Below are 21,284 nucleotides of genomic sequence, written 5' to 3'. Positions count from 1 at the left end.
CACCCACAGCTCCTGCTAACAGATCAATTTCCCATTCTCCAGTGTTTTAAAGCCAAGAACCACAAATATTCCCAATGCTTTAGTTCTGGTGTGAAATTATCCTGGTTTGAGCAATAAATCCTCCTGGGGCAAAAAAATCTGGCTTCCCTTCTCCAGTGGCCAGCAATTCCTCTCTGGAAACCAGGAATTGAAATGGGGACCCTGGGGACAGGGATGAGGACAACTGGGAGCAGGGATGGGGACACTAAGATGGGATAGGTACAGCAGAGACAGAGATGGGAACAGCAGGAATGGGAATGGGGACACCAGGAACTGGGATAGTGACACCAGGACTGGAAGTGGGACTTGCCAGCCACGCCTGGCTCTACGTCCCAGGACTCATTTCCCACTCTGTGCATCGTGTCTGAGGTGTCCCCAGGAGGGTTTGGCCATATCGGGCTCCTGGAGGGGCAGTGGGATGGAGGGAAAGGTTAGGGTGAATCAAGGGCCTGGAAGAATTAAAAGGCTTAAGAGTATAGCTACAAGGATAAAACCAATATATATTGATTAAGAGTTTAGAAAGAAGAATAGAACCTGAGTAGAAGGGCTAATTATTAGCAGATGGAGCTGGTTCGAGCTAAGACAAGAAATCATTTGCTTGACTTTGTTGTGTTTGTAGAAGCAGGATGGGAGGATAGGGCAATGTAAACATGAAGAAACCATAACTGCACCTGGGACCCAAAACCAGTCAGAAACTGGCTGGGGAGTTTGGACTGTGGCCCAGGGACCAGAGAGCCTGCAACAAGATGTGAGAGTCCATGTGAGCCTCTCGTCTGTTTCTGCCCAATGACCCTCGCCTGAGGCCTGCGCTGGCCAGGGATGGGAGGGACGCCAAGTGACTGTGAAAAGCAGGTGATGCCTACCAGGACTGGTTTCTCATGACAACTAGTCACGGGACGCTGACTCAACAAAGCTCCCACAGATGGAAGAACAATGGACTGGTCAGTATGGGCTGCCCTGCGTGTGTTCATAACAACAAAGATGGTTTGGTGTGCCGTGAAACGTCCTGTTTCCACCTGTTCCTCAGGGTAACAAGCTCCACATACAATAGTCCATAAATCTTCCCACCTTTTGGCCAGAAGCCACTCATTTTGGGAAAGGACTATAAAAGTGACTTTCTCAGAGGAGACCCCTGAGATCTCCCCAGATGGCAACAGACATCTATTGGCTGGCTCCACGAGGATTCGTCTGCCCGTCTTGGTAGCTATAATCCCGACCCCCCTCTCTCTCTCTCTCTCTCTCTCTCTCTCTCCCTCTCTGTCCCACTATCGCATTTTGGTTGGCACTAAAGTGCATTTCTGTAAAAGTAAACTGGTTTTGTCCCCTGCTGTGTCTTTTGCGCTCAGAGATCCATAAAAGAACCAGTCACGACTCCCGCTCGGGTTGGGCGGATCGTGACACACCTCAACAGCACACAGCCAGCAGTATCAGATGAATCAAGATGCCATTATCCCCAGCCATAAAATTTTGGCTAGAAAGTCAAAGGGTGCTCAGTAAAACCCACTCACCCTTCAACAGCCCCAGTTTGCCTGTGGGCAAGTCTGACAGACAATAGAAATTGACTGTAGGCTATTGTGCCTTGAATGAAGTGACTCCACTGTGGGAGCTAAGACAGAGCACTGTGGATTTAATTAGCATAAGCAGCTTGGTAACCAAGATGCCTTGGCAAGAGCAAACAGAGCTTTGAAGACTCCATGAAGATTGGATCAAGACTGGTGATAGGAAAGAAGAATGAATCAAGTAGAAATATTGCAAAATGTGTAAGCTTCTCTGTATGACGTTTAACCCAACCAATGTAGTAAAAAATGACCAGCTCTCCTAAAAATGGTATATAAGCATATGTAGCTGTGAGTAAATTCGGATTCTCATCAGCAGTCACTAGACCCCCTCTCTCTCCCAGTTGTTGATTCTCCAGTGCTGAGCGCTGCCGTGCTGGACACGCTGGATCTCCAGGAGGAGCTGGAGCCCAAGGCAGCAAAGTGGCTCCATTGACATTGCCAATGCATTTTTCTCCATTCCTTTGGCAGCAGAGTGCAGGCCTCAGTTTGCTTTCACCTGGGGGGACGTGCAGTACACCAGGAACCGACTGCCCCAGGGGTGGAAACACAGCCCCACCATCTGCCAGGGGCTGATCCAGGCTGCACTGGAAAAGGGCAAAGCTCCAAAACATCTGCAATACATCAATAACACCATTGTGTGGAGGAACACAGCAATAAAAGTATTTGAGAAAGGAGAGAGGATCATTCAGATTCGGCTGGAAGGTAGTTTCACGATGGAGAAGAGCAAAGTCAAAGGACCTGCCTGAGAGATCCAGTTCCTGGGAATAGAGTGGCAAGATGGACAGAGCCAGATCCCCACTGAAATGATCCATGAGATCATCACAGTGTCTCCACCAACCAGCAAGAAGGAAACACAAGCTTTCCTAGGGGCCTTAGTTTTTTAGAGAATGCATTCCTGGGTGCAGCCACATTGTGAGCCCTCTCTACCTGGTCACCCTAAGAAGAACAATTCCAGCTGTGGCCCTGAACAGCAACAAACCTTCACCCAGACCAAGCAGAAAATCGCTCATGCAGTGCCCTTGGCCCAGTCAGGATGGGACCAGAGGTGAGGAATGTGCTTTACTCTGCAGCCAAGAACAATGGCTTGTCCTGGAGCCATTAGCAGAAGGTGCCTGGGGAGACTCGAGGCCGAGCACTAGAATTCTAGAGCCAAAGTTACAGAAAGTCTGAAGCAAACTACACTCACAAAAAGAAAAAAAACAACAACCAAAACACAAACCAATAGCCAAACAAAATATTATCTGGCTATAATAAGAAAGCTCAAGCTACCTCAAAAGAAATTATCACAAAAGCACAACTCCTCCTGGCAACCTGACTACCAGTGCTGGGGTGGATGTTTAAAGAAAAGGCTCCTTTACCCACCACGCCACCCACAGCACATGGAGCCCATGGATTGCTCTCATCACACAGCACGGCTGGATTAGAAACACAAATCACCCTGAAATTTTAAAAACACTTAAAACCGGACACAAGATAAAAACTTTAGTCTCACTAACAAAAAGGAGCAGAAACAAGTAACCCAGGCTAAAAAGCTCCACCATACAACCAACTAGCAGCACAAGAAACACGCTGTGCTCTTGTCACTGACAGTTTCTGTCTCATGGTTGAGATGAACCAGAAGTGGAAAGTGGCCGCAGGGAGCCCCACACGACGAGTCACACAAGCTACTGAAGGAGAAGGTGAATCAAGTGCACTTGCTGAACTCAAAGCCATTCAGCTGGCCCTGGACACTGCTGAAAGAGAGAACTGGCCAAAGCTCTACCTTTATACTGAATCATAGATAGTAACCAATGCTTTGTGGAGTTAGCTAGAAAGGTAAAAAAAGGCCAGCGAGCAACACAAAGGAAAACCAATTGAGGCTGCTGATGAGTGCAAAAACATTGCCACTCAGCCAAACTCTGTAAAGGTCCATCATATAGACGGACATGTCCCCAAAAGTCAGGCTAATAAAGAACACTAAAGCAGCATGTAGATCAAGCTGCAAAAATAGAGATGTCACCAATAAATTTAAATTAGCAACATAAGGGAGAGTTGTTCCTAGCTCAATAGGCCCATAGTACCTCAAGCCATCAAGGCAAAAATGCCACCTATAAGTAGGCACAAAACTGAAAAGCAGATTTAACTCTAAATTGCATTTCTCAAGTTATCCATAACTGTTAAGACATGTGCTAAAATCAAGCAAGCCAAGCCCATTAAGCCTGTCTAATATGGAAGGCAGTATTCCAAATATAAGTATAAAGAAGCCGAGCAAATGAACTACATCACACTGCCTCAAACCCCCCAAGGCAAATGCTACATGATCACAATTGTAGAAGCCACCACTAGATCATTAGAAACCTACCCTGTACCTCACACTACTACTCAAAACACCATCTGAAGCCCAAAAAAGCAAGTCCTATAAAGACACAGCACCCCTGAGAGAATCGTCAGACAACAGGACCCATTTCAAGAACAGCCTTAGAAACACCTCAGCCAAAAACCAGGATATTGAATAAATAGATCATATCCCTTATCACACACCAGGAAAGCTGCCAGAAAAGTTGAACTGTACAACAGACTACTTCAAATTACCCTAAAGGCACTTGGCAGGGAAACATCCAAAAATTGAGAAATGAACTTAACAAAAGCCACCTAAATAGCCAACACCTGAGAGTCCATCACTCAAGCAAGTCCTGCCCAGTCTGAAGCCTTGCACACACTGGATGGGGATAAAGCCCCTGTAGGACACATAAAAGGTGTTTTAAGACTGTTTAGATTAGGCCCACCTCAAGCAAAGGCAAACCAATCCGTACAATTATTTTTGCTCAAAAACCTAGTTACACTTAGTAGGTAATGCAGAAAGATAAAGAAACCCATTGAGTACCACAGAAAAACCTAATCTTAAGTGAGAGCTGTGTGTAAAGTTTCACTGTGGATAAAAACATAAAGCAGAGTTGAAAGAAGGTATTAATTAAGGTAGGATGCAGATGGTAATAGAATAAGGAGTAGATCATGTCTGAAGTTGCAATGCAAGATGCAAGCAGAAGTATACATTCTATCACCATCTGCTGAAACCAGGTGGAGCAGGGCTCCTTATCTCTTCCATGACCCATCCCTCACAACTCCTCCTCACAAGGAGTTATACCTTATGGCAGATGCCCCAACCATGGAGAAAAGCCAAGTATTTCCTACCTAAATAAAATCTGAAATTTGAAACATCAGAGCAGCCTTTCCCACTAAATTCCCAGAAGAAGACCAGGCCTATCTTCATCACCACTAGATGTTAAAAAAGTAACTACACCCTTCTCTAAAATCATTGCTTCAACAAAACTACATCTGTCACTCCAAGAAAACTACAGGTACCATTATTCAGACTGTAACCAACACCCTGAGCAACAGGGTTACAGGTTGCATTCTGACCTTGCCAGTGTTTTGGTCTTTATATTACTATACTTTTATTTTCATTTTCCCAGTGAAAAACTGCTATTCTAAATCCCGTATCTTTGCCAGGGAGCTCCTCAATTTCCAAGTCATATTAATTTAGAGGGAGGGAGTTTACATTTTCTGTTTCAAGAGAAGCTCCAGAGCTCCTCAGCAGACACCTGTCTTTCAAACCAAGACAGTGCCCTGCTGCAGCTCCATCCCCATGGCAGGATCCGCGCTGGATGATCCCCAGGGACCCCCGGTGGGCAGAGCCCCCCTGAGCCCTGGTGCTGCTGATCCGTGTTGGGAAGACACCTGGCTGGGGGCTGCACACCCTCCTGACTCCCATCCCAGTCCAACTCCCATTCCCGCTGTCATTCCCTCTCCCTGTCCCGTATTCTCTGCCCGGTTGTTGTTCCCATATTCCCAGTCCCATATTCCCTGTATGTTGGGAAGGATAAGGATTTGACAGGAATCCCTCACAGATATCTATGTACAACATTTCCATTTCTATATTTCCAGTGTTGGTTCCCTTATTCCTATTCCCAATCCTATTTCTGTATTCCAGTTTCCATTCCCTGTCCCATCTTCTACATCCCCATCCCATATTCTCTCTCCAATTGCTATTTCTATATTCTGTGTCCCTTGCATATTCCCATTCCCGCTTCCTCTTTTCATTCCCATTCCCATTCCTTATCCCCATTTCCAGTTGGAATGTGTAACACAGAAGCCTCTCTAAGTCCCTCCAAGAGAGAACAGAATGCAAAATTTAAATTAAAAACCTTTTGAGAAATAAAATAAAACTAAGCCACTCCAACATGAAATAGAAGTCTGAACTTTAGTTTAGGTAACTGGAATATTAAGTTGCATAGATACGAAGTAAAGTATAAATTTTAGTTTGAAGTACGTAGAAATATGTTTTAGATGCCTTAAAAAGTAAAAGCCATAGAATCTCATGTAAAAAGCTAACTACACTGGGAGCTTAAAAACACAGTTCTATGCAAAATAAAAATAGAGTAAAAATATTTTTTTTATTCTTCCCATAGAACAGATAGGCCATGTGCACAAGTTCAGCATAAACATTCGTGTTTGGGAAGCAGAATTTTAATAGGTTTAGGAGAAATGCTTCAGCTTTTGGCTCATTGGGTTATTTGTCAATAATAATCCATTGAATCCAGAGCTCTCTCTCGCTCCTCTCTCGTCACTCTCTCTTCCTCCACTACCATCATCATCACCACTACCAGCACGTGAGAGAAGAGGAGGAAGATAAATAAGAAAAGAACACAAGAAGAAAGGCCAGGGAGCATCTGCCTCTGGAGACTCTGCACCAGCCGCAGCTTCGGCCTCTTGCAGCAGAGAGCTGCTCCTGCTTCCATCGGGACTTTATGGCAGAGAGATTGAACAGGGACTGGAGAGCCTTGGGCTCTTTGCCTTTGGAGCCTGACGTGCCTTCACAAGAAACAACTTTACAGCAGCCAGCAGCTGCTCTGCTCTGGGAAGATCTAAAGCCACAACCAATCCCCACAGCCGGTGCCAGTCCCGGTGCCGTTCCTGAGGGCGCCTCTGCCACGGGGGCCTGAGGGCTCCACAGCTCGGGCTGCCTGTGCCACACGAACCCTTCAGCCCTGCTGCTGCCCTTGGCCAGCTGCAGAGAGCACAAGGCTTTGGACATTGCTCAGGGCCCCCAGCTGGCCACAGCAGCCCATCCTGCCAGCAGCCCTGGGCTCAGAGCCCTCCCTCCTGCTGGGGCCGGGCAGGGGCCATGGGCCTGCCCCAGGCTCCTGTTCTTGCCACTGGGAGTGACTGGGAATTACTGCAAGCATGCTGAGGGATACTGGGATCATACTGGATCATACTGGCAGCAACTGGGACTGCACTGAGCATGACTGGGAGTGGCTGTGAGCAACTGGGATCAGGCTGGAACAAACTCAGGGCAATTGGCAGTGACTGGGAACATGCTGGCAGCAACTGGGATATACTGGGGAAGACTGACACTATAGTGGGGGTAAATGGGAGCAACTGTAACCACATTGGATAATAATGGGAGCAGCTATGCCTGTGCCAGGGCCATACTGGGATGCTACTGGAACTGGCTGGCATCATACTGGAATCAGACTGGGAGTGACTGGAAAATTGCTGGCTGTGACTGGAGCCATGCTGCAGGTGACTGGGAGCAACTGGGCCCACACTGGGAGTGACAGGGAGTCACTCTGGGCATGACTGGAATAACACTGGGGGTATCTGGGAATCACTGGGATCATACTGGAGTGACTGGGATTGTAGCAGAAGTGTCTGAGATCCTCCTGGAAGTGACTGGGACCATACTGGGACTGACTGGAGCCATACTGGGATCATCCTGGGAGCCACTGGATTACAATGGTGTGAATGGAACCTGACTGGGGGTTACTGGGAGCTACTGGGCCCATGTTGGGAGGCAAATATGGACACATTGGGAGCAACTGGGATCAAATGGAAGGTACTGGAAATAGGGTGAGGGAACTGAGACCACAAGTGGGATCATACTGGGAGTAAGTAGAACTATACTTTGGGCAACTGACAGAAATGGGTCATACTGGAGGCAACTGGGAGTAACTGGGAAAGACTGGGATCATTCGGAGGTAACTAGAAGCATGCTGAGAAACTGGGATATACTGGGAGTGTCTGTAACCATACTGGGGGGACTGGGACCACACTGAGAACAACTGGGATCATGCTGGGGACAACTGGGAGTGAGTGGGACCATGCTGAGGGGGACTGGCAGTATTCTAGGGACAACTGGGATCATACTAGAAGGAACTGGGAACAACTGGAACTATTCTGGGAGACTCAGATCATACTGGGATCACACTGAGAGTTACTGAAATCATACTGGGATCACACTGAGAGTTACTGAAATCATACTGGGATGGACAGTGGGCAGCTGGAATCATGCTGAAAGGAACTGGGAGGAAATGTGAGTGACTGGGATCCAGTGGGAGAGACAGGGAGTCACAGGGATCATACTGGAGGCTGCTGGGGTCATGTTGGCCTTGACAGGGAGCAGCTGGGATCCCACTGGGGGCCACTGGCATCATACTGGTAGTGACTGTGACTGTACTAGTGGCAACTGGGAGAACTGGGAACACACTGGACAAAAGCTGGAGGAACTGGCAGCAACTGGGACCCTGCTGGGGCCAAAGTGTGTCACAATAGGGAGTGACTGGGTTCATACTGGGAGCAACAGGGATCCCGAAGACACCGAGGGGAAGTGACCAGGATCATACTGGGAGTGACCGGGCTCATACTGGGAGCAGCCATTCCCGGCACCGGGACCCCCAAACCCCTTTGTGGCCATCGCGCCCCTCCAGCCCCAGGACCCCCACCGGGGTCCTGGCAATCCCAGGGGTCCCTCCCCCCCTCTCAGGGTCCTGCTTTGGGGTTCTGGGGCTCTCCTCTCTCTGGGGTCCCACTCAGGGAAGCCGCGGCTCTCCCGGGGCTCCCCCAAACCGGTGTCCCCCCGCCGATGCCGCCGGCCCCACGCGGTCCCCACGGGCCCTGGCAGAGCTTGCAGGGCCCGGCCCAGGAAGCCCAACCCCCACCACGGGGGGACCCACATCCCCCCACCCCTTGCACTATGAGCACTCTGGGACCAGCACCGGCACCAGAACCAGCACTGGGACCAGAACCACTCTGAGACTGTGACTGAGACCAAGACTGAAAACACAACCAGCACCGAGACTAGTACCCATATAGGACTGAGACTGAGACCAAGACCAGCACTGCTCTGGGATTGAGATCAACACCAGGATCAGATTCAGCACCAGGAGCGCTCCAGGATTGCTCCAAGACTGGGACCGACACTGGGAGCGCTCTGGGACCTCCGCATTCACTCCGGGGAGTTTTGGCTGCGCTCCCAAACTGGACTGGGAGGGACCCCTGGGTGGGGCGGGGCCCCATCGGTTCACATCGTCCTGGTGCAGCCAGAACGGTCCATATGGTCCCAGTTTGTACAATCCCGGTCCATATGATCCCAGTTTGTACAATCCCAGTCCGTGTGTTCCCAGTTAGTACAATCCCAGTCCGTGTGTTCCCAGTTTGTACAATCCCAATCTGGTCCCAGTCTGTGCAGCCCCAGTCAGGAGGATCCCAGTCCATGTGATCCCAGCCCCCATCATCCCAGTCTGGATGGTCCTGCATGGATCACACTGCCAGGGTTTGGAATTCCAGTTCCCAGCCAGGAAATGTTGTTCCTGCCTGCATTGGTTTTGGTTGTCCAATTTGAGATTTCCCAACCAAGGCACCTATTTATATCACGGCTTTAACACCTCAATCTTGTTCCCAATCCCTATCTCATTCCTGTTCCCCTTCCCAAACTTTTTTCCATTCCCAATCCTGTTCCCAGTCCCTAACTCGTTCCTGTTCCTGATCCCATTCTCAATCTTCTTACTGTTCCCCTTTCCATTCCCAGTCCTGTTCCTGATCCCTATCCTGTTCCTATTCCCATTCCAATCCTGATCCCTATCTTGTTCCCATTCCCAATCTTCATCCCATTCCTGTTCCCATTCTCAATCCCAATCCCATTCCCATTCCCAATTCTATTCCCGTTCCTATTCCCGATCTCATTCCCATTTCTGACCCCAACCCATTTGCAATCTCGATCCCTTTCCCAATCCTGATTCCGTTCCCATTCCCAAACTCGATTGCATTCCCAGTCGCTATTTCATTCCCATTCCCAATCCCATTCCCGAACCTGATCCCATTTACATTCCCAATCCTGATCCTCTTCCCGTTCCTGTTCCCGTTCCCGGTCTCGCCGATGTTTCCAGGGAATTGTTTTGATCTCAACCTTCACCCCAAACTGAGGGGGTCAAAACCCCCCAATCCCCAAAATTGGGGTTTGAAGTATTTGGGCTGTCCAACACCTCTGATCCTAAAATTTGGGATTCAGCCCCCCTGATCGCCAAATTCTGAGGTGAAAAACCCCCCAAACCCAAACCCTGAGGTGTCAAACCCCACCCAGATCACAAATTTTAGGATCACCTCAGCCCCCAACTGCTAACTCTGGGGTTAAATCCTCCAAATCCCCAAAATTTGGTGTCAAACCTCCCCAAACCCCAAATCGTGAGGTGTAAAACACCCTAGGCCTCAAGTTTTAGGATCAAACCCCCCCCAGACCCCAAACTTTGGGGTGTCCAATTCCCCAATTCCTAACCTCTGGGGTTTGAAATATCTGGGGTGTCCAACCCCTCTGATCCCAAAATTTGGGTTAAATGCCCCTGATCCCCAAATTCTGGAGTCAAATCCTCTGATCCCAAACCCTGGGGTGTCAACCCCCCCAAACTTTAGGATCAGACCTCTCCCTTCCCCAAGCTTTGGGGTCAAACCCACCAGACCCAAAACTCCCCCCCCAAACCACTCCAGCCCTGAGGGCACAGCTGGGTTCATTTAGGGTTGATTTAAGGTTGATTTGGGATTCATTTGTGGTGGGGGGAGCTCCTGGTGCAATGTCTGCAGAGACCCTGGGTATGATGCTGGGAAAAACCCCAAAAACCCCCCCAAAAAACCCCAAAACCCCCAAAACACCTGGGGAAGCGTGAAAAGGGGATTTGGGGTAGGAAAAGGAGGTTTTGGGATGGAAAAGGAGATTTAGATGGAGGAGAGGGGGATCTGGGGTGGGCATTGAGGATTTTGGGTGGGAAAAGGGATTTGGTGTAGACAGGAAAGGACCTTGGGTGGAAGAAGGGGATTTCGGGTGGGAAAAGGAGATTTTGAGGTGGGAAAAGGGATTTGGGATGCACAAAAGATTTGGGCTGTGCAAAGGCAAATTTGGGGTCTTAAAAGGACTTTTGGGGTATACAAAGAAGAATTTTGGGGCTAAAAAATGGGGATTTGGGATAAAAATAAGGAAGATCTAGAATGAAAGAAAAGGAAGATTTGGGGTAAAAAAGGGAGGATTTGGGGAAAAAATAGAGGATTTGGGCTGAGCTGAATTTACCCGGGGTAGTGGGGGCAGGTGGAAGTTTTGGACAGGGTTAAGACCATTTTTGGGGCAGTTCTGGGGGATTTTGGAGTACTTGCATGGGATTTGAGGTCAGTTCAATGGGATTTGTGGACAGTTTTCTGGGATTTTTTGTGTTTTGGGCTGGTTTTGAGCAATTCTGGGATTTTGGGGGCAGCATTCAGAGATTTTGGGAGGGGGCGTTGGAGAGATTTTAGGGTGTTTCTATAGCATTTAGCAGTGGTTTGGAGGGATTTTAAGGATAGTTTGGAGGGATTTTAGGGGCTTTCTATGGGATTTTGTGGTGTTTCTATAGGATTTTGGGGCAGCCTGAAGGGATTTGGGGCATTTCTGGGCAGTTTTGTGGTATTGAGTGGTGGTTTTGAGGCATTTCTCTGGGATTTTGGGGTGTTTGGGGGTATTCAGGGGTGGTTTTGTGGTGTTTCTCTGGGATTTTTGGGCGTTGCTCTGGGATTTGGGGTGTTTTGGGACAGTTTTCAGGTATTCCAGGCAAGTTTTTTTCAGGTTTGGGATCACTTTTTGGTGAAGGAGATCTTTGTGGCGTTGCTCTGGTGATCTTGGAGCCCTGCAGGGCCCCACGGGCGGCGCCGCCTTCACCTCGGTGCTGAACTGCACCAAGGGGATGTTGTGGCACCCGGACACAGGCACAGCTCCTTGAACCCGGGAACTGGCACGGGAAAACGGGGTCAGGGACAGCCCAAGAAACCGGGAATGGGACCCCAAAACACCTGGGAATGGTACCCCAAAACACCTGGGAATGGCACCCCAAAACACCTGGGAATGGTATCCCAAAGCACTTGGGGATGGTACCCTAAAACACCTGGAAATGGTACCTCAAAAATTAAGAAATGCTCCCCAAAATTCAGAAACGTTCCCTCAGAAACCCCAGGAATGTTCCCCAAAAACCAAGCAATGGTCTCCAAAAAATCCGGGAATGGTCTCACAAAAATTCCAGAATGTTTCCTCAATAATTCAGAAATATTCCTCAAAAATTCACAAACATTTCTCCCAAAAACCCAGTAATGTTCCCCCAAAAAAACTGGCAATGGCCCACCAAAACACTTGGAAATGGTACCTCAAAATTTCGAGCATGGTACTGTTACAAATGTGATTTGTGCTAATTAAATTGCAACTATATTAGCAAAATTGTTGCTTTTTAATCAATAGAAAAATTGTATTTAATTGTTATAAAGCAGAAAGGATAAAGGAAATGGTTAAACAAAGCAGATGCAATCATCCTCCAGTTGTTTGGTGGGAGTGAGGATAGTAAGGATATAGGTCTAAGAACAGCATCTAGAAATAAAACTTTTGACCTTGAATTGAGCCAAATTGGAACCATTCCAGGCACTGGACACTGGACTAAGGCCTGTTGTGGGAACATATATTTAATTTTATAACCCTAAGCTCAGTGTGCCTGCGCTCCCTGTGAGGTCACACAGAGAACACTGAGGCAGACCCAGAGTCTTCATCGGAAACAAGACCCCGAAAGGAGGAGAGACCCCGACCACTGGTGACTTATGGCAACACAACACAGGAACGTGGATTTTGGGAATACAAATGAGAAGGAGCTTTCCAGAAGCTTCTGTATTAATATGTACTAGTAAACAGTATGTAAGTGAGATTTTTAGCTTAATTGGATTGGTACGGTGTGAGAGGAAGGGCCCTGCCCATACCCCCGGTCAGTTTTGCTTCTGCTTTAATCAAACCAAACCTCAATTATACTAAATCACTCACTGCCAGATTTTGTATTTACTTAAATCTATTCTGTCATTGGTATTGATCCAGGGTCTCTCTTCAGGAGATCTGACCTGCTCAGAGAAGCTCTACCTTGAGGTCTGATCCAGTGTGGACAACCTTGCTCCACATTGCCCAACCCCATCCTGTCTGTCCTCAATCCCCTCGGATCTACTTTGGTTGTAGATTGTAGATCTGGCAGCATTCAGGGAAAAAGGGGTTTTCTTTCTTTTCTCTTTTTGAAGCAATCTAAAACTCCTGAGTTTCCCCATTATAAACAGACACTTTTCTTAAGTGTGTGCCATGGAGGTTTCTCTTTCCAAGGCAGAGCCATGCAAGATCTGTTGTAGGCCTTTGGACTCCTTGGTTCCACAAGGCCCTGTTGTGTCACCATGGACTCTGGGTTCTGTGAGGCTCTGTAGTGTCACAATGGATGTTTGGTTCCATTGAGCCCCACAGGATCACAGTGCTCTTCTTTTTCCTGTGGCAACCAGAAGCAAACCCCACTGGCAGAGCCACATGCCTGGGAAGAAGGAGGATGGGGGACATTTGGAGTGATGGTTTTTGTCTTCCTACGTCACAGTGCTGTGGGGTGGGGCCCTCCTGTCCTGGAGATGGCTGAACACTGCCCATGGAAGGGGGAAGAGACAACAACCTCTGTGCATGGAACTACAACAGCAGAGAGGTCAGGCCACAGGCTGTCTTTAAAAGTCTGTTAGCAGCAGAGGAAACATCAATGTGAGAGGAAAGATGTGTGCTAATGTCTTTACAAATCTCTTCATGGGTGAAGGGATGGCTGTTAGGGTCTCTGAATGGGTTGTAAAGTTTCTACTAGCTTTGGGCAGCAGGTTTGTTACTGGGCCCACACAGCTTGGCTCCTGAACCAGACAAGAGTCTGCACAAGGCTGAACTTCTGCACTTTGGGGGGAAATGGCAGATTCAAGGGGGAATATGGGGTACACGGGTTGGGAAGACTGTATCTTCCGAGTACCTTGGCCAACGGGGAAGGGAAGAGGGCAAAGTGTGGCCAGGAGTTAAGGATAAAAGGAGGCTGCACTCTCTGAAGCCTCGAGAGAGAAAAATCTGTGGGTGTGTGCCCTGTAAAGATGCCACCTCCTAGGATAGTGGCTGCCTTTGGTGCACCAAATGTTTCCTCTCAACTGACATGAGGAAACTGGGATGGTGAGTTTTGTTTCCCATGAGAAAGAGCCATCGTTGATATCCAGGGGCCTCTCACTGGGACTGGGCTTCCACCTGCTAAAATTTCATAGGGTGCAGGATTTCTCCCAGACCAAAGCTGCCACCACCGAGAAGCCTGGGTGCTGTTGGAGTGCCAAATGCCTCCTCATAACTGACATCTGGAAACGGGGATGTTGAGGTTTTCTGTGGAAAAAGGCACCGTTCTTCTTTATGGTCCTTTGGGAGTGGGAATGGGTTTGTTTATGCTAAAATTCCCTACGTAACAGGATTTGTCCCAGACCAAAGCTGCCAACTCCTAGGACCATGGCTGCATTTGGTTTGCCAAAAGCCTCCTCTGAACTGACATCAGGAAACTGGGATGGTTAGACTTGTTTCCCATGGAAAAGAGCCACCAGCGTCCGGTAGCTGGGACTGGGCTACCGCCCTCTCAAAGTCCATATGGCGTAGGATTTCTCCCAGAGCAAAGCTGCCATATCCTCAGACCATGTCTGCCATTGGACTGTCAAATGCCTTCTCCTAAGTGACATCTGGAAACTGGGATGGTGAGATTACTGTCCAGTGGAAAATAGCCACCATTCCTATTCAGGGGTCTTAGCTGGGAGTGGGTTTCTGCCAGCTAAAATTCCATACGGCACAAGATTTCTGCCGGACCAAAGCTGCCACCACCAAGAAGCCCGGCTGCCTTTGTTGTGCCAAACGCCTCCTCCTAACTGACATCTGGAAATGGGGATGCTGATTTTGTTTCCTGTGGATAAGATCAACCGTTCATGTACAGAGAACACAGGCCAGCCCTGCGCTCCCCAGGCAGGGAAAGCCCCGGGATGCCCCAGAGGATGGAGCACGGCCGCTGCGGGGTGTCTGCCCAGCCCCTCTGCCATCCTGTCCCTGGCCACGTCCACAGTGGGTGGCATGAGGCCAAGCTGGCAGCAGCCATCAGCCTTGAGGCAAGACCTTGAAGTTCACAGTGTTGTGGAACTGAAGCTTCAGCACAGAGACCTTTCCAACCTGATCTGCCCTCGTTCCTCTGAGTCTCTGCACAGAACACGGCATGGAACAGAACAGCAGGAGGGGCCTGTGTGTCCCAGGGCTCTGGATTTGCACCGCTTGAGCTCCACAGAGATGCAGGCAAAGTGAAGAAGCCAAACTTTATTGATGGAAAGCAAAGCAAAGGGATGAGCTAAGGGGAGCAAAAGAGATGGGCACAGTCTGAGGACTGGAGGGAGGAAACAGGACTGCTGGGAAAGGATCGAGAGTGGCCTGGCAAGCTCTTTCTCCAGCTCCCTCTTTGGTCTTGGTGGAGGTAGAACATTCCACAGGAAAGCAACTGGTGCCACAAGGAGTGGGCGGCATCAGGCAGCTCTGGGGCGAAGCCTCAGGACTGCTGCATCCTGAGGGAACACCGTTGGCCTTGACCTGTAGGCACCTGCAAAAACTTCAAATCAGCTGCCTCAGCTTCCAGGACCTCTCTTGGCCACATCCTGATGTGTGTGCAGGACAACTGCGAGGCACTGCTGGGACCCCACGGGACAGGGGCAGCTGTCTCGTGTGCACGTAGCACCCCGTCACGGAGCTGGGCTCATCCCAAAACCACATCAACCATCTGGTGTCAGCAGGGAGGAGCAAGGAGCACTGGGCTGGCTCCTCGCAGGGTGTCTCAGCTGGGCTTGCTCCACAACACGCCCCCGTTTGAAGGGCTGCTAATGCCCAGCTGCCAGAAATGCCGTCCTTGTTCTCTCCAAGGTGCACAGGAAGAGCCAATGAGCAGGATGCCTTGGGAGGCAAATCCTCCAAGCCTTTGCTGAGGCCAGGGACACAGCAAGATCAGCCAAGACTCTCCACGTTGCCTGGCCCACACAGCCCAGCTCGGTGCTGGCCCTGGCCCACAGCAGCTTTCACCAAGCGAGAGGCAAATGCATATGGCCAAGGGTTGAAAAGTTAACATATCGAAATATCCATTTGTAACACTCCTGAGAACTCCCAAAAAAACCCAAATTGCCCCCGAATATCCTCCGAAAATTAACTATGTTTGCTCCTGGCACGCATGAGTTGTTGAATCAGACCCTTTGGAGATCAGGGCACAGCAAAAGAGCTAAAAGAGAAATGGGGGATTTGGAGCCTAATTTGTACAATCATTTGGAATTCTGGGGTCCTCTGGCACAAATAATAGCATCAGTTCTTTCCCCAGGTGTTGCTGCTGCTCAGGCATTGGCTACGCTTGAGAAGCTGAGATGTTGAGTGTATGAACAGCTGAATATCACTTCCACTGTTTTGAAACAAATGCTTACAGATGTAAATAGTATTAGACACCCCACACTGCAGAATTGAGCTGCTGAAGATTTTTTGCTATCAGCACATGGGCACGAGTGGGAGGATTTTGATTGGATGTGTTGGATGTGTCTTTCTGAGCAATCTGCATCCATTCACGAGTAGATCAAACAGCTTCAAGATAATATGAGGAAGTTAACTGTGGACAACTGGGGTTTGGATGAATGGTTAGAAGGGTGGGGAACACCTGGGTGGCTGAAAGATACAATCCAAGGGGTTTGGATATTTTTGTTCGTTATTAGCACATTGTTTTTTCCATAAATAAAGTTAGTGATTCGCTTGATAAAATAAAATAAAATAGAATATGATATGATATGGTATAATATAGAATATCATAAAAGATAAGATAGTATAAGGATAAGATATTATAAGAATACAATAATATAAGGCTAAGATAAGATATGATAAGATAAGATAAGATAAGATAAGATAAGATAAGATAAGATAAGATAAGATAAGATAAGATAAAGATAAGATAACAAAGACGATTTTTCTGGTAAAAAAAAAAAGAAGGGGAATTGTAGTAATGCTGAACAAGGTTGAGATGCTGATGGACATGTCTATATAAATCTGGGCCTTGTGTGGTGTGCCCCTGCCAAAAAACATATTTAGTCACTGTATTTTGCTGCTCAGTTCTTTCTGCATATTTTGGTGTTTGTTCACACGCTTCTTTCACATGCCAGCTGGTTTTGTGCATTTCTTAGTTTAGACCAGTGTTTATAATAGGTGCACAGCATGAGAAAATTTTAGGAGTTTTTTGGTAACTTGTTTGAAATCCCTCAAGGCTGCTGGAACATAAACTATGCTAAATGGGGAGAGAAGAAGTTGAAAATACAGAACACCAAGATTAGAAGGTTCAGGATAACAGGAGGCGGTGAAACTGCATGAGACCACCAATTACTGACTCTGGGGGGTTTGAATGGGTGGATCAACACCCTAAAATTACCAACTGTAGAGTGTGTCCCCACATGGGTGATGGTTCTAGAGATGGATAATTAAGGTGAATTATAAACAATAAATCGGCATCTGCAAAATCATATTGATCTGCTGTCCAGAAGTCCAGTTTGTTCCTGCAGGGGCTGTGCCCTATAGGGCAGGACCCCATCCCCTATAGGGCAGAGACCCATCCCCTATAAGGCAGAGCCCCATGTGTTGGGAAGGATGAGAAGTTGACAGGAAGGTTGTACAGATGTGTGTGTGTAACAGAAAGATTTTTGAATGTAGAATCTGAAGAAGGAAGAGAGATGAGAACAAGTTTTGATGTAGAAGAAAAGAATTACTGAGCCAGTCTTACTGGGTAACTAAGAAGGCAAAGGGCAGTGAATTGGAAGGGGCTTTTATCACTCTGAGCAAAGGATAAATCCACCTCAAACAAAAGATGTTTTTACCAAGGAAAAGAATTTTTACAGGCAAACAAAAATACCATGTTGCAAGTAGAGAAAAGATCTCAGGATTTTCCACTGCAAGAAAACTGAAAAACAACTTCTAGCTTAAACTGAAACACACTAACCTTTTGTGATTGGGAAATAGTAACAAGGATATTGTGATGTCAGTAGGTATGATAGGCTACAGGTGATAGTGAAGGGAGTGATTGGTTGTCATGTCTTAGGATGCTCAGTAATGAAAATTATTGAATGCATTGTAACCAGAACTAGAGGAAGCTTTCAGAGGAACCCACAGATGTGCTTGTCAGGCTGTGGGCTGGGCTCTTGTCACCCACGGCCCGTGAATTGCTGCATCACATGGATACAATAAACAGCATTTTAAATGATAAATAAATTACTGCATCATTTGGATAGAATAAGCAGCATTTTAAAGAGCCCGCCTGGAGTTCTGCATCCCTCATTTCAGGCTCTTACAATCAGAGAGACTCACATGCAGCAGCTTGATGGAGTGTTTTGTTAAATTAATTTCTTTTCATTTTTTGCCAATTCACACCAGTTTTATTTCTTTTGGATAATACAATCTCTGATGACTAAAAATAAATGCTGGTTCTGAAAGCGAACAAAATGAGAACACTGTGTCAAAATGCTGGTGGCTCAGTTCTAAAAACTCAGCAAGAAAAAAAATGGCTTGAAGTTGTTAGTATTGACATTTACATTTGTTTATGAAGACAGGAAAATGCCAAAATATTTTTTTACACTGCTCCATGTAGGGATTTTGCAGGTATTATATCTTTGTAAATGATTTACTGAATCCTACACAGAAATGGCATGAAACAGAGTTCTATCTGCTCTTAAGATTCGATTGCAGGAATTGATAGGAAGTTGAAAGAAAGCTGTGAGTCAGCTGTGAAAAGTGGTGTGGAAGCAAAGGTCTTTTACATCAGCAATCCCATAACACCAAGGGCTCTGCACTGTTTTAGTTAGACTGTGCAGATGTCAGAATATATGATTCTAATACAATTTAGCATGGCCAAAACTGAGGAGAGTCACACTGATATCCAGTCTGGTTTACTCACACTCCACTTTTAAGTTCTGTCATGGCTGTCAAAAGCTTCCCATTGCATTAAAGGATGCAGGTTCTTCTGCTGCATGCATTAAGGAGATGAAGAAAACAGAAACTTAAATTTGAGCAATTGCTCTGTTGTCACTAAGAACAAAATGGATATAAGTAATAAAAACCTCCCAAATGTATGCTAGAGAAAATTCTTCCTTGTCAGACACACTTAGTGAACATGGCTGTGTCCTGGTCGGTGTAAATACAGCCAATCATCCATTTGGGCATGTCCTTAAAAACTGCACATGGACTGCACAGTCCTGTTAGGATACCTGCATTTGTACTGCAGTGTGAAATACAAGACCGGGTGCTGGGCAGGGGGAAACTTGTTGCTTCCTCTGAGTGCAGTAAGGAGAGTTTTAGGGAAACTGACATCAGCAGAAAGATGAAAGATAATTCTTTTGAATTTGACAATTATCTTTTTTTAAAAATGTTTCTCTCGTGTGCTGGTAGTGGTGATGATGATGGTGGTGGAGGAAGGGAGAGCGACAAGAGAGAAGCAAGAGAGAGCTCTGGCTCAAATACACGGATTTTTATTGACAAATTACCCAATGAGCCAAAACCGTTAACCTGACAAATTTCTCCTAAACCTGTTAGAATTCCCTAATGCTAAAGTCTACATATAACTTGTGCACATGGCCTATCTGTTCTATGTGAAGATTATATAAAATATTCCTACTGTAATTTTATTTTGTCTAGAACTAAGTTTTTATTGACTCAATGCAGCCACTATTTTATAGGAGATTCCACAGATTTTACTTTTCATGGTATTTAAAACACATTTCTATGTGCTTCACACTAAGATTTAAACTTCTACTTCATATCTATGCTACTTAATATTTCTAATTCCTTAAACTAAAACTTAGACCTCTATTTCATGTCTGTGTGGTTTCCTGTATTTTAATTTCTCAAAATATTTTAAATTTAATTTTTGCATACTGTTCTCTTTCGGAGGGAGTGAGAGAGGCTTCTCTGTTCCACTCTCCAACAACCAGGAATGGGGACAGGGACTGAGAGTGGGGACTGGGAAAGGGACATTGGAATGGGAATGAAAACAGGAATAGGGAATGGGAATATGGGAACAGAACAGGAAATACGGAAATAGAAATTGGAGAGAAAATATGGGATGGAGACTTACAATATGGGACAGGGAACAGACATAGGGATAGGGTAACAGGATTGGGAATGGGATTATGGGAAGGTGACTGGAAATATAGAAATGGAAATATGGGAATGGGACTGGGATCAGGAATACTAGAAGGGGAACAGGACAGGGAATATGGGACTGGGAATATGTGAACAGTAACCAGGCAGAGAATACAGGACAGGGAATGATACCGGGAATGGGATCTGAACTGGGACAGGGGCAGGAGTGGTGTGAGACAGGAATGGGCTGGGGGCAAGGGCAGTGACAGTGGGGAGAGGAGGATCCTGGACAGAGGACAGCAGGAGCTGGGTCAGGGGGAAACGGGGAGGGTGTCAGGGCAGGGGGTCCTTGATCAGCTGCCCCAGAAGCTCCATCAGCATCTCCCAGTGCAGCCAGAGCCACTGGACCTGGGGAGCCCAAAGCCCTGAGCAACCCCCAAGGAAACCTGAAGTCCCTGGAACGCAGGGTCCCCCACATCCTCTGGAAGATCCCCCTGTGTCTGCAGGCATGTCTTAGTTCAATGTCTTCATTTTTACCCCGGTACTGGGTGTCTGGGAAGGACAACGAGAAAGGCAAAGAAAATCCAGGCCACAGGGAGCCAGCACAAAGCTTTTCCTACATTCAGGGCCCTCGAAGGGCTTCTCTCAGTGGAGACACAGTTGGTGTCTGGCAATGGTCAATATCCTGGAGAAGCTCTTCCCACACTCGGGACACTCATAGGGTCTCTCCCCGGTGTGGATGCGCCGGTGCCTGATGAGGTTGGAGTTTTTCTTGAAGCCCTTCCCGCAGTCGGGGCAGCAGAAGGGCCTCTCATCCCAGTGAGTGCGATAGTGCTTCAGAAGGCTGGAGCTGCTCTCAAACCTCTTCCTGCATTTATCACACTCGTAGGGCTTCTCCCCAGTAAGGATCCTCTGGTGCACAGTCAGGCTTGAGCGGCGGCTGAATCTCTTCCCACACTCCCCACACTCGTAGGGCCATTCCCCCGTGTGGATTCTCCGGTGTCTGATCATGTCCCATCTCCTCCTGAAGCCCTTCCCACATTCCGAGCACTTGTGGGGCTTCTCCCCATGGTGAAGCTGCTCACGCAGCCCCAGCTCCGAGCTCCGGCCGCCTCCCCGGCCCGGGCTGGCTCTTTCCTGCTGGGATCCCCGGGCTGTGCGTTTGCAGCCCCTCCTGCTGCAGGATCTGCGGGGCTTTTCCTCCCCGTTGCATTCCTGCGCCGTGGAGCCGCTGCAAACGGCCTCTTGCCCGAGGCTGTGCCGCGGGGATTTGTCCTCCCTGCTGTCCGTGTTCAGCTCCTTGTCTGGGGGAGGAAGGACAAGGACAGGATGGGATTTGCCTCCGTGCCACAAGGAAGGGCAAGGAGATCCCCCCAGGGCTG

This window comes from Erithacus rubecula (genome assembly GCF_903797595.1).
Source record: "Erithacus rubecula genome assembly, contig: scaffold_260_arrow_ctg1, whole genome shotgun sequence".
NCBI classification, from domain to species: domain Eukaryota; kingdom Metazoa; phylum Chordata; class Aves; order Passeriformes; family Muscicapidae; genus Erithacus; species Erithacus rubecula.
Note: the sequence above shows the minus strand (reverse complement) of the source record.